Source organism: Numenius arquata, chromosome 1, assembly GCF_964106895.1.
Source record: "Numenius arquata chromosome 1, bNumArq3.hap1.1, whole genome shotgun sequence".
Classification (NCBI taxonomy): domain Eukaryota; kingdom Metazoa; phylum Chordata; class Aves; order Charadriiformes; family Scolopacidae; genus Numenius; species Numenius arquata.
Window position 1 is genome coordinate 119,728,852 of NC_133576.1, and position 12,524 is coordinate 119,741,375.

The 12,524-nt window shown below is 42.8% G+C and overlaps 1 protein-coding gene across 3 annotated transcripts in view; it reads left to right on the plus strand.

Annotated features, from left to right (window-relative positions):
• The window catches only part of ATP8A2 (ATPase phospholipid transporting 8A2), a 341,299-nt gene that overhangs the window by 319,846 nt on the left and 8,929 nt on the right, over positions 1 to 12,524 (plus strand). The window lies entirely within an intron of this gene.

The following is a 12,524-nucleotide window of genomic DNA, read 5'->3' on the forward strand; positions in this document are numbered from 1 at the left end:
AGTGTTCCTGAAAACATACCCATTAGGTGTTGGTTTGTTCAGGCAGCTGTGGAAGATAAGCTGGCTGTCATCAGGGTCTATTTTCCTGGCCCACAGAGCAGACGCTATTTTTGTTCAGTGTTTTTCACAAACAAACAACAAAAAAATCACACCCAATTACAGATAAGAGGAGGATTTAGGGAGCTAATTGCTTTTATCATTGCCTAGACCTTAGACAAAAAATGAGTTGCAAGGTCTGGATGTTTAGGATTAATCTGCTAAACAAAAAGCAATTCACAAAGCCCAGAAAGCAGTGGGTGCATCTAGGCTTGAACAATAGGGTGCCAACAGTTTGCTGTGGCTCAGCTGAATTTCTGTAGAATGTGAGCAGGATATCACCTGGGTCCCCCCAGCACTGAAGGAAGGAGTGCTGGGAGATCTGCAGCTGCCACTTGATACCTAAATATGCATATTGTATCTTAAGAGGGTCTTCACCCTGCCAACTATCCTTGCTAGACACATTTTTTCCAGGTTAATAAAAAATGTGTTCAGTAGTGTTAGTTTCATCCTCTGGATCTTAGCCCCTTTGAGCATTTTCTAAAATTGAATTTCCTTGTATTGATCTAAAAAAGCGGGCACGAATTTTTGCCTTTCACATGGCAGGGAGCAAACAGTAAGGCAAGTGGTAGGTATGGAAATGTCTGGTCTGTGGAGGGGAGAGTGTCGGCACCCTGAGCACTACAGCTGGGTCCCAACAGCCTTGCAAATAATGCTATAGAGTGATCATAGAATCATAGAATGGTTAGAGTTGGAAGGGACCTTAAAGATCATCTAGTTCCAACCCCCCTGCCATGGGCAGGGACACCTCACACTAGAGCAGGTTGCTCAAAGCCCCATGGAGCCTGGCCTTAAACACTTCCAGGGATGGGGCATCCACAGCTTCCCTGGGCAACCTGTTCCAGTGCCTCACCACCCGCACAGTAAAGAATTTCCTCCTAATATCTAATCTAAATCTCTCCTTTTCCAATTTATAACCATTACCCCTTGTCCTGTCACTACATCTCCTGACAAAGAGTCCCTCTCCGGCTCTCCTGTAGGCTCCCTTCAGATATTGGAAGGCTGCTATGAGGTCTCCCCAGAGCCTTCTCTTCTCCAGGCTGAACAACCCCAGCTCTCTCAGCCTGTCTTCATAACGGAGGTGCTCCATCCCTTCGTGGCCCTCCGCTGGACCTGCTTGGAGATTATCAAGTGTATTGTTTTGAGCTGTAAAGGGTCATGTTCTCATTTCTCTCTATCTCATCTGGACAGCTAAAAACTTTTTATGGAAGCTGGGATGATCGCAAAATCAGATGATTCCGAGAGCAGGGGATTTTGTCAGGGGAAACAAGTATCTGGAAAACTGGCAACTGCAGAAATAGCTTGCAAAGCGGAGGAGGGAGCGTGCAGTAAGGGGTTGGTGATGGATCCCATGCTGGTGGAAGATGAGTACCTGTGCTCGCCCTCCCCAGCCTGGCACCCAGCGGAGCTGGGCTGGACTCCAGCCCAGCTGCGATGTGAGCAAGCCTTGGTGCGGGAAGGGAGAGAGGCTCCCTGGCACTCTCATGTAACAAAGGGCAGGATTTAACACTAAATTTACATGAATTTGGAGAGGTGAGAGGAGCAGCTCTTGTGCCAAAGCAAACATGGACATGTGGAGACACCTGCCCAGCAGACCTAATCATGTTAACATGCAAGATTTACACAAAGAAAACAAACAGTTTTTCTACAGGTTTGTGTTCAAAAGTGGCATTGAGTTCAGCTGCAGAGACTTTTGTGTCTTTAAATAAGTTTACAACTAAATCTTGGCTCATAAAGGGCCAAATCTTCAAGTCCTCATTCACTTTTCACTCCATCTAACCTCTCATTGAAGTCAGCAGGAGTTCAGGTGGAGTAAACCCTGATTAGGGACCAAAGCAAACTTTACTTTGGAAACCCATGTCACTTATTGCTCCACTGACCAACTAATGGAGAGCAAGCAAAGCTGTGCAGCACCCTCTTTGCGACAGTAGATTTCCTGTTTCAGAGGGTTTCTCTGTCTTGGAATCGCCAGAGAGCTCCCTTTGAAAGTAGCTTTTTCGTTGTTTTTCTGTTCTGTTTTTAATCGGTTGCTGGCTGGGATTAGAAGATTATTTGAAGTTGAAGAATAATGTAGCTTTCAGGATTTACGTACTTTACAAAGAGCTGACGGTTCTGTCTGGACTGCTGCAGAAAAGTTGGGAATAATGTCTTCAAATTATTCAGAAATCTGGGAGGCAGTGTCTTTTCTTTAACAAAAAAAAAGGGCAGTGATAGCAGAACTAGCAAGGTATAGCTACAAGCGACAAGGAATCACTGTAGTGTGCTTTTGCACAGCATTTTTCAGTATGCCTTTTTACTCTTGCTGCTTTCAGATGCCTGCTTCCACCTCTTTCTTTCATCTCCATTTCATAAAACAAATACTGTTTTCCAGTGTACCTAAAACAGAGGGTGGAGAGACTGTGGGGAACTGCTGTCTTCAACAAGGAGACCCACTGGTGGAGATTCTCTTTCATTTCAGTACTTTTCACCAATCTAACTGTATTGCTTTAGTGAAACGCCCATGACCAGCTCTTGCCCTGAGAGTGAGCAGTCTTACTTATTTTAGCCTCGGTTTTATTTGGTGGGTGAGGGCAGATGTCTCTGTCATTTCAGTAGCTGTGTGACCTGGTGGGTAATTGGTGGGCTGACACAGGTACGCGTGGAGACTTACCCACTCCACAGGTTGCTGTGGAGGAGCATGAGGAGAATGTGGGAAACGCGACTCAGGCTTGTGGCTGCGCACGGAGCTGAGAGTGGCAGAGCCCTCAGCCTTGTGCCAGCTGAAGCAGAAACGGTAAAACAAATTTAACTTTCCTCTTGACAAACACACGAATGAGCTGAGGACCCGATCTCATGGTTCCCAAGGAAGAGGAGAGCTTTTTCATTAAGATCAAGAGAAACAAGGCTTGGGCTCATTATATTTCAAAGCACTTTGTCTCTTTATTGATATATGTCAAATTGCATCCACTTGCATAGGGAGACCGTGCCAGCAAGGCCCCTTCACATCAGCAGGTACAATGAATTCTACCTGAAACAAACTGTCTTGTATGTTCAACTGGTTAAATGGCATTGGATGCTTGGAGCCAAAATCTTGTTTCACGAGTGTGTGGACTTCAGCGTATTTACTCAGGATGTGCATGACTGTGATCTGAATCCAGCCCATCCAGTGCAGCTGAGCGTAAAATGAGGTTGAAGAGGGGAGAGGTGTATTTTGGTTTTGAGGTTTCAGAGTCTTTTTATCAATTTTTCCAGATGTTCTTCACACCATTTCTGGGAAGGAAAGGCAAGATTTCTCCACCAGCATACATAACAAAGTGACTGGCATATTTACGATTTTTCCTTGCAACTTTTCTAGTAAAAAGATATTAGACTCCTTTTACTAGCAAAAATCACATAAAATGATATCAGTGTTTTTTTAAAAATTCTTTGATTCCATATGGTAAACATTCATGTATGGTAGGTGGAAAATGCATAATTTTGTTTTATTTTACACTTGTCCCTTTCTCTCTCCCTCCTGTCCCATATCAGTAAGGAATCATCACATTATTTCCTCATTTTAATATGTACTGTTAATTTCTGGCATTTCTAACCCCTGTGTGTGAGGCACTTGAAATTATTAGGTTTGGTTCTGCTCTGAGTTGAGCAGTGGGGAGGCTGTGGGGCAGAGGTGGGAAGGAGCAAGGGGCAGAGAGGCTTTCAGAAGCTGGCCAGAGGGATGAGGGGGAATTGTCATGCTCCCACTGGCACTGGGGACCCAAGAGCCCAGCTGCTAGCGCAAACCAGTTGGAGCTGACATGCCCCTTCTCCGGTGCAATTAATTATTTCACATCGTGATTGTGCCTATCACGTAACATTGAGGGAGATCCAGTGCACAAATAGGGTTAAAACCTGGTGACCTGGAGAAGGATTTAGAGCTGTGATCAAATCTGCTAGCAAAGTCAAAGTTGACGGAGGTACAGTATCAGCACAAAGGCCAAAATGAAGCTGTAAATTGAAAGGAAAGATTAGAAAAAAGAGAACATAACAAGATGAGAGTTAAAACTGATTAAGGGGCCAATCTCTCTGATGCCTAATCCTGAGTTACTGGGTTGGGTACCGGGGATCTCCACAGGGGAGAGAAGAAATCTTCCCTTCAGGCTGCACAGCAGGAGAACTGCTCCATAACAACTGTTCCAGCCTAATGGCTTCAGCAGTCAGCCTTAGCTTCTCCTCTGGCTAACCCCGTCTCAGAAGAGAGGCAGGACAGCCCGCATTCATGCTTCTGATTTGTGGCAAAGAATAAAGTACTAAGTTATGTGTAGCAAGGACAAGAAAACCAAAGTTGTACTAGGTATTAAGTTTATAGTGGACAATTACAAAATACTTAAAAGCTTAAAGTTTGGGTTTTTTTTGCAGATCAACTAAGTATTCTGGGCTTGCTCTGAATTGTATTCAGACATAAATTCATCAGTATTTGTTGTTGCCCTGAGCTGTTCTTTAGCTTTTTTCTCTAAAGAAAAGGAAGAAGAAACATGATAGAGTTCAGAGTTTTTGAACACAGAAGTAATCTTAACTTTAGTCAAAGTATGTAAGTGGACTTTTTTTAAAAAAGAAAGTTAGGGTTTAAGGAAAAAAAAAAAAACCACAAACAAAAAACCCCCACCTTTACATAGAGACCAAGCATGGAAAAATTCAGCCTCCAAGATGACTACTTCTGAAAAAATAAGTGATTAGGAAAAGAATGTTATAATTGCAACTGTATTGCCACCTTATCTGTAGAGGATATGACCAAGCACCCACTAGAGTAAGTGCAAAGTGAGGCACTTACAGACAAGTAGTAAACAGCACTGATACCCAAAGGAGGATAGCTGAAAAGCAGCAGGACATACTTAGCCTTTTCTGCTTGTCAGACATTTAAATTGAGTCAATTCCCACATTTTGGAAAGGCTGAAGGCAAAACTGGGCAGCTTCAGCTTTGTGTTAAGATAGTTGGCTTAGGGACAGCTGACAGTGATGCCCCCTCCCATAATGAAATGCATAAGCACATGCTTAATGTTTGCAGTGCTTGGAAATGGGAAACACTCTAAGCAGAGAGAGGTCTCATCTGTTATTTTCTTAGGGTTGTTGTTTTTCAGACAGGCATGTGATGTTGACTGTCTGCTTTTTTTTGATGGTATTTTTAAAAGGTGCTTGGTAATACTGTCTCCTGTTCAAAGAAGTAGTCTTGGAAAGAAGTTTAGGAATAACAGCCTTGAAAACGAAGGCTAGAATGGATTGTCCAAGTGATTTTAGGACTCAAAGGAGGGATCCTTTTCTCCTTTAGGACATCATTAATGACAAAAGAAAATGTAAATCATCCTTGCTAGTCATCAGAAGGAAAAGCTTTGCCCTGCTTTTAGCCATACAACAAGGACCAACATACAACAAGGACCAACAGAGTGGAGAATTTGGTCCCAGAACTCTACCTGCGGTCTGGGTGCTGCACACAGGGGCTGGCTGAAGCTCAGGATGTGCCTTGGCCTCTGCTGTTGCAGGGTGTTTCTGCCACTGGCACAGGGTGATGTGGCAACATGGGTGGACTTGCAGGCACCTGACATGGGGCCTGCTGCTGCAGGCTGGCTGTGGGTTCTCCTTCATGCTGGGGTCCTGCATCCTAACCTCTGAGATGTGATGGGAAAGGAAAGCTGCTGTTTTGGTCAAGTAGCACATTACCAGGCCAAATCACAACCTGTAACAACAGTGTTTCTCCAGGGCATTGGTGAGGACCTTGGGTTGATGGGGTTTTGTTGATGTGTCTGCAGGCCCAAGAGTTTTCCAGACCATTCCTTACCAGCTATGGTCATATGGGCCCATCTTTGCCCTATCTCCTCAGATGGATCAGCTCAACTGTTTGTGGGTCCATGTTATAAGTGAGCTGAAGGATGTGGGATTCTGTGGGGAGCACTGTCAGGTTCTCCGACCGACTGGTTAGGGCAGGAACCACTTTAGCCATCAGTCACCACAATGGACATCTGTGGAGCTGCTGAAATTGTGTGACACTCTTAACCTTTTCACATCCAGGCGGGATAAACAACTTTCAGCTGTGTGAGCTGAGCCTGGTACCATGTGCTGTAGGCCTGGAGAGCTCACCACTGCATGGCTGCTTTAAGTATGCTCCAAGTTGGTCTTGAAGGGCCACACATCCAGATATGTTTGAGGCTTAACAGACAAACATTTGGCTGGATAATGTCAAATATAATTCATAAAGATGGGAAAGTTCCTTAAATAGTTGCCTCCTATCTAGGGAAAGGGAGTTTCTCCTCTGTGGCTGTGACATGTATTTGGGAAGCAGCTGGAGGGGAGCTGCTGCATTAACAAGGCTTGAAGATCTTATGCCCTGCCATGGTATAATGTCTCCAGCTTCTCTGGAGAGCTGGCTGTTGCTGAACCTTCAGCAAGGACTTGGTACTCCCTAATGCTGGAGTCACCTCTGATAGATAACTTTTTGCACCTCTCAGCCTGCAAGAGGCACAGGCCACACTTCTGTCTTCATCTCCTTGTGGTTTGTGACTGGTGATATTTTGTTCTTCTAGCCATGGTCTAGAGTTTTGTTGATGGCTTGCTGAGTATTTACAGAAAAATTAAAAAGGAGTGTGGATTTGGATGTCTCTATTACAGCTGGATCCTGAGTGATTAAGGAGCAGTATGTGTAGACGCTGACTCTGCAAAGAAAATGCTGATTTTTGTTTTACTGTTTATGTGCCTCAGACACTTCCTTGTGAAATGCTCTGGAGATTTCCTTTGATTACATGGCAGCTTCATTATCAGTAATGCCTGTTTGCCTTTTAAATTAAAAAGACCTCCTACCCTGATTGACCTCATAGTAAAACATTCTTGCAATCCAATGCTAGATAACCAAAAATAACATCTCTCCTTTGTAGACTGAAAGGGAGAAACCAGCAAAAGCCCAGAGTTGCTACTTTTGCTATTCTGTAGGAGGGTGATTCCTCTCTGTGATGTTTTGAAGACCAGGGGATGGAGGTATATTTGCTCACTTAGCCAGTCAGTCTCCAACAGCCCTGGGTTGTTGTGGGTATTTAAGCATATGGAGTTATGCTGAACCCTCAACATTAGTGTGACTTGCATTTGAGATGATTTGCATGCTTTAATTTTGAATTCCTGGTCTGCAAGGATGTTGTTTTTACGTTCTCCTTACGCCAAGTCTCTGTTAGTTGTCATCTCTCTGCCCACTGCCTAACTCTAACTCCCCTCCCTTATGTTAATTCAAGTAATGCACTCGAGTCTGAACTAAAAGAAAAAAAATAAAAGTTAAACCAAGGCTGCAGCTGTGCTGGGGGAGTGCACTCAGCCAGCAGGGTATATCTGAGGAAGACAAATAGTCTTCTCTGGCCAATTACAAAGGTGTGGCCACAGACTCTGCCTGGAAAATGGTTCTTGCTCTTTGTCCACCGGGACCATGATTGACACTGTAAGCCTTTAAGCAGTGTTACGCTCATGAAAGGTGGGAGATGGAACCTCTGAATAAATCGTCAGGAATACCAAATGTGTCCTAGCAGCCAGAGAGGGATCTGCGAGTTCCTTCTGCCAGGTCACACTTGGGGAGAAGTCATAGTGCTCGAACCTCTGGTTCTTCTTTAGAAGAAACATAATGGAGTTTGAGAACCAAGAGACTGAAATGAAAATCAGCAATCTTCTTGTAAATGGTTTGGTAATTAGGATTGATCAAAGCTGAGACATCTGTTAGTTTCAGACCTTTTTTCTTGCTCTTTATATTTTATGTTGATGTAACTTTTGGTGACAGAAACATGTCAGCAAAGAAACAGCAAACTTTTTTATTAGTTACTGTTTGGAAGGTATGGAAGAAATCAATTATTATGTTTTAATTCTAAATTTTAAAAAGGGAGAGAAGAGTATCCTCTTCTCCCCTCAAAATCAAATCCACAGCTAAAGATGCCAGGGACAGAAACTTTCTGATCTCTTACCTTGTGTTTAGCCACATGGATATTTTGCAAAAACTTCTCCCACCCCTCCCTCCCTGCTGTTGCAGGGCGAGGACAATGCGTTGCAAGATGTTTGGTCTAACAGGAGAGGACTGCAGGCCAGCCAGGTGCTCTCAGGCAAGGATGTATTTAACAGAGCTTGTGACAGTGGAAAGAAAGAGGCTGAATGAGGGTTTGTCTGCTGCTTTCATTTGGAAGTGCATGTGGGTAGGAGGGAGGCTGGGGTGTTACGGGCAGAACTTCAGCCTAAGCTTTGGAGGGTTTTCAGTTTTAAACCAAGCTGTGCAATGATTTACCTGTTGCTGAATGTTGCAGCACCACTGTAGGATAGAGGAAACGGTGACCCTGCACCTGCAGGCAATAGTGCTGAGGGGGTTCCTAGCTATTGAGATGACAGGAGAAACAGCTGCATGCTTTCTTGTCCTCTGAGCTTACCCACAGATCATAGAATCGTTCAGGTTGGAAAAGACCCTTGGGATCATGGAGTCCAGCCATCAAGCTGTGTGTGTCTTGCCCTGTGGGCTTGCCCATGGGTGCTGAGTACTCACACTGAAGAGCCATGGCTCTGCCATAGGTTCTTTGCATGTTTTTAAGGCAGAGGGATAGCAGCTGGGATATGTGCTTCTGTGTTTTATTTCTGTCATCTTTAGCAGCCCTGGAAAAGCTTCACTAGAAGCTCAGTTATTCCTTCTAGAAAGTGGAAAAGCAGAAACAAAACCAAATAATTTTATATGTGTCTATCTGACTGAATTCTGATTTATCCAGAAGGGCGGGGAGTTAACACCAATGTCAACTAAGCGTCTTGGCCCATTTGGCGTGGCTGTGCTATCTCCTCTAGTAAATAGTAACAAAACACAAACTCATTTCTTAAGAGTTCTGCTCTTGTAAGAGAAGGGGGGCCCTGAATTTTTTTTTTTTTTTTGAAACTGGCTAAACACACTGTGTGTGTTTCCTCAGGGAAGATCCAATTTTAAGAGACACCTGCATCCACTTTAACCTTCCCTTCTTTGTGAGCCCTGCTTTTGCCACCAGCCAATTAGTGGGCTCGGGAGGACATTCTGGGTCAAGCTATAGCAAGTACCGCAAATCCTCATTAACACTAATTAGTGCTCAGTAGGTTAATTGGTGGTGAAGCTCATCTTTTTTTAATTACTTGAACAAATGAGCCAGTGGGACCTTGTGGTCAGCTTTGAATTATTCTGTTTGTTTTGATGCACCTCATTTGAATGTGTAAAGCCAGATGTTTGTTGCCTAGATTTAAGGGCTGTTTGCTTTTGTGAGGGATGAGAAGAAGGGAACACAGAAAAATAAAATTAAGGTCTCTGTTGACACTTTAGAGCAATTCAGATACAAAAATGGAATTTTATTCATGGAATGGGAAATACTGTTATAATAAAATAACATGTTGCCTTTACTTTACCTTTTGATTTGTCATTCACTTACTGAATTCCTGTAATGTTGTTAGTGCAGACTTCCAGACAGAGAGAAATCATCTTGACCCTCTCAGGAAGCCATTGCAAAGGTATTCCTGCCACAAGGTATTTATTATTGATAGTAATTGAATCTGGTTTCAGATGACTTGAGTAATGACTTTTTTTAAATCTGTTTTTTCATAGTAACCCTCCAAATTGGGACACTTTTTATACTTTTTGTTGTAGCTACTATTTGTTTTGTTTAGTTCAAAGCATTTTGTCTGTGTCCTTTGTCCTTCATATAATTACAGATAGATGGTCTGTCTCTCTTACCCTAAGGTCACCAACTAACCAACTTAAACATGTTTCAGTGTCATTTTCCAGGTCACTGACTCCCATAAGAATGTTTGTGTTTGTGATATCTTCCATTCTGACACCATTTTTGAGGTCCTGAGTATGAACATAATGACATCCAATATTCAGAGTATGCTCTCATGATTTCTTATCCTTTTGCCCCAATGCTTCTTAAGATGCCATCCATAGACTCGGTGGGAGGGCTTAGACGCTGGCTCCAAGTCACTGGAAAGCAGAATTAACACTTAAAATCATGGCTATACTCAGGATTGATTTACAAGCAGTATTTCTATGAGCAAGGCCTAACCTGGTGCCTGATGTCATTGTTAGTTTTGCATTAAAGTGTGAGGGAGACTGAGAAGTCTTCACTATCTGTTTGTAGCAGATGAAAGCCTTTTCTGAAAGCACGGACTCGGTATCAGTGCAAACACTTTAGTTAAGAAACCCACTTAACTTTGCTTTTCTTTCCTTTCAGGGCTTGTATTGGAAGATCTAATATCTGTTAATAAATCAAATACTTGCCCTTTTAGAAGAGCTGTGTTGCAATTACATCGATGTGTATTAAGAGCTCATTTTATAGTACTTGACTGGTCTTGACTTGCAGTCTGTTTCGTCATCCCTTGTACTTAAATCACAAATGCTCTGATCCTTCCATGAATTTTTATTTTCTCTGCGTCGATATGATCCAATATCATTTCCCAAATGGGAAAATCAGATGTGACTTTTGAAATTGTTGATTATAATTAACGATATCAAAGATAGTCTAGCTTTGGCTCCCCCAGAGCTATGATGTGTCACTCATGTTCATAAGTCCCTTGACAGCACACCTTCTTCCCCATGTTGCATGTAGAAGCCTGAGGAGGTAACCATTATTGGCCTGTAGCAGATACCATCCCGCACTTAATCTGTTGCTATGTGGTAGACAGGCAGATGACGAATTTGTTCCTTGTGCCTTTTGCTGCAGTGGTTAATTCCATTCTCAGCGTCAGAGTTTTGTGTCGAATGTTGCTTATCTGTCCCTTTAGAAGAAATATTTTTGGTTGGTTTAAGAGTCTTTTTTTTTAAGCCATCTGTCCAAAACCATCCTCCAGTTATCCTACCAAGATGGGAAAGACCCTTACCTGCATGGTGTTCTTTACCTGCAGAAGATGAACAAGTGTTCCACTTCTGTCACTCATAGGACAGCAGCAGATTCAGTGTTTTGCTCCACTTACCAGTCAGTGGACTTACAAGTCACCCGCAATCCTCTGCAATCAGCAGATGTTGCACAACGCAGCATTGCTAATTTGCACGTGCACTTGTAATGGTTCATTCTGCAGGTTGTCAGCTTCATAAGCCTGTTTAAGGTTAGAGAAATCTCATGTCTTGCTTGGTGCCTGCCATCCCCTCACCTGGTGATCCTTTGCAGTACGTGCTTTCTATTATGCTGCCTGCTTTGAGCAGTTGGGCTTTTCTTTGTTTATGTACTTGATTTTCTTGCAGCCAGGCGGTCTTTGGTTTTTTAACTAGTTGGATCATCCAAGATTTTTAGAAGCTTCCATGCTGTAACCCTGGTTTCAGTGGAAACCTGTGATCCCTCCTCTTTGAATGTATGCAGATCTCATGACCCAAGAGCCCTTAGAGATTTTTTGACACTTTTAGCTGTTATCTGTAATTTTGCTTCCAAATCTGTTACGAACTGTTGTATTATATTGAGGGAATACTACTGACTGCAGGCAGGGAAAGCAACCTGGCATATCTGTTGCAGTTGTGATTCTGTGGTGCCAAGGGAAGGCGGGGAAGAGTCCAAGTGTCTGAAAAAAACGCTGACAGTTTGTAAAGATTTTAAGGAGAGGTCCACAGACTGAACAATTTTCTAGTTCAGGCGTCTGAGCTTAGAGACCACAGGAACAAGAGAAGGATTCCTCCCTTTCTTTCATGGACATCTCATTATGCATTGAACAGAGGACTGTGAGTGTGGATATTACCCTAATGGACTATTAAGTGGAATATAAGCCTGCATGGCTGGATTACGTATTATAGGCATCTCAGAGATTCTTTGGTTACGTTCTTGTTTGAAGTTAGAAAACTGCTTCAGTGAAAGGGAGTTGTTTGTTTAAAGCTGTTGTAAGGTTGTTGACAGCAGCAGCTGCGCTTGCTGGGATTTCCATTCCATATACCAAATGTATGTGAATTTGTAATCTAATCCAAGAAAGATATCAACCTTGGCATTCAGATGTGTATCCATGTTCGCAGCATAACCAGTGGAATTACTGCTGGTGAATAAAGATGTGAAAGAACAAGCAGACTGTGAAAGTGGAAGCACGGTGTAAATGTGGTGCAAATGGGATAAAGACACTGCAAGGAGCTGCAGTAGCAGACAGATCCCTTCTATGCAGTGGCTCCATCTCAGTGTTAGGAATAAGGGTGAAATGGAAAAGACCAATCCAGTCACACAGGGACTTTGAAGTAAAATAGACTGAAATATCTTCTTTAAAATAATCTGATATATAACAGTTATTTGAGCAGTGAACACCTACATTATTTTTAAAACACCATTGAACTTAGCAGGACTTGTATACATAATTAAGTGCTTCAAAAGGTCAGGATCTTAGACATCATTTGTTTATTCTGGGCATAAAGTTCTTGATTAAAGGAGTTGCATTTTTAATAAAAATCAGAGCAGAGAGTATCTCTAATGATTTGTGTACATCTATTAAATTGT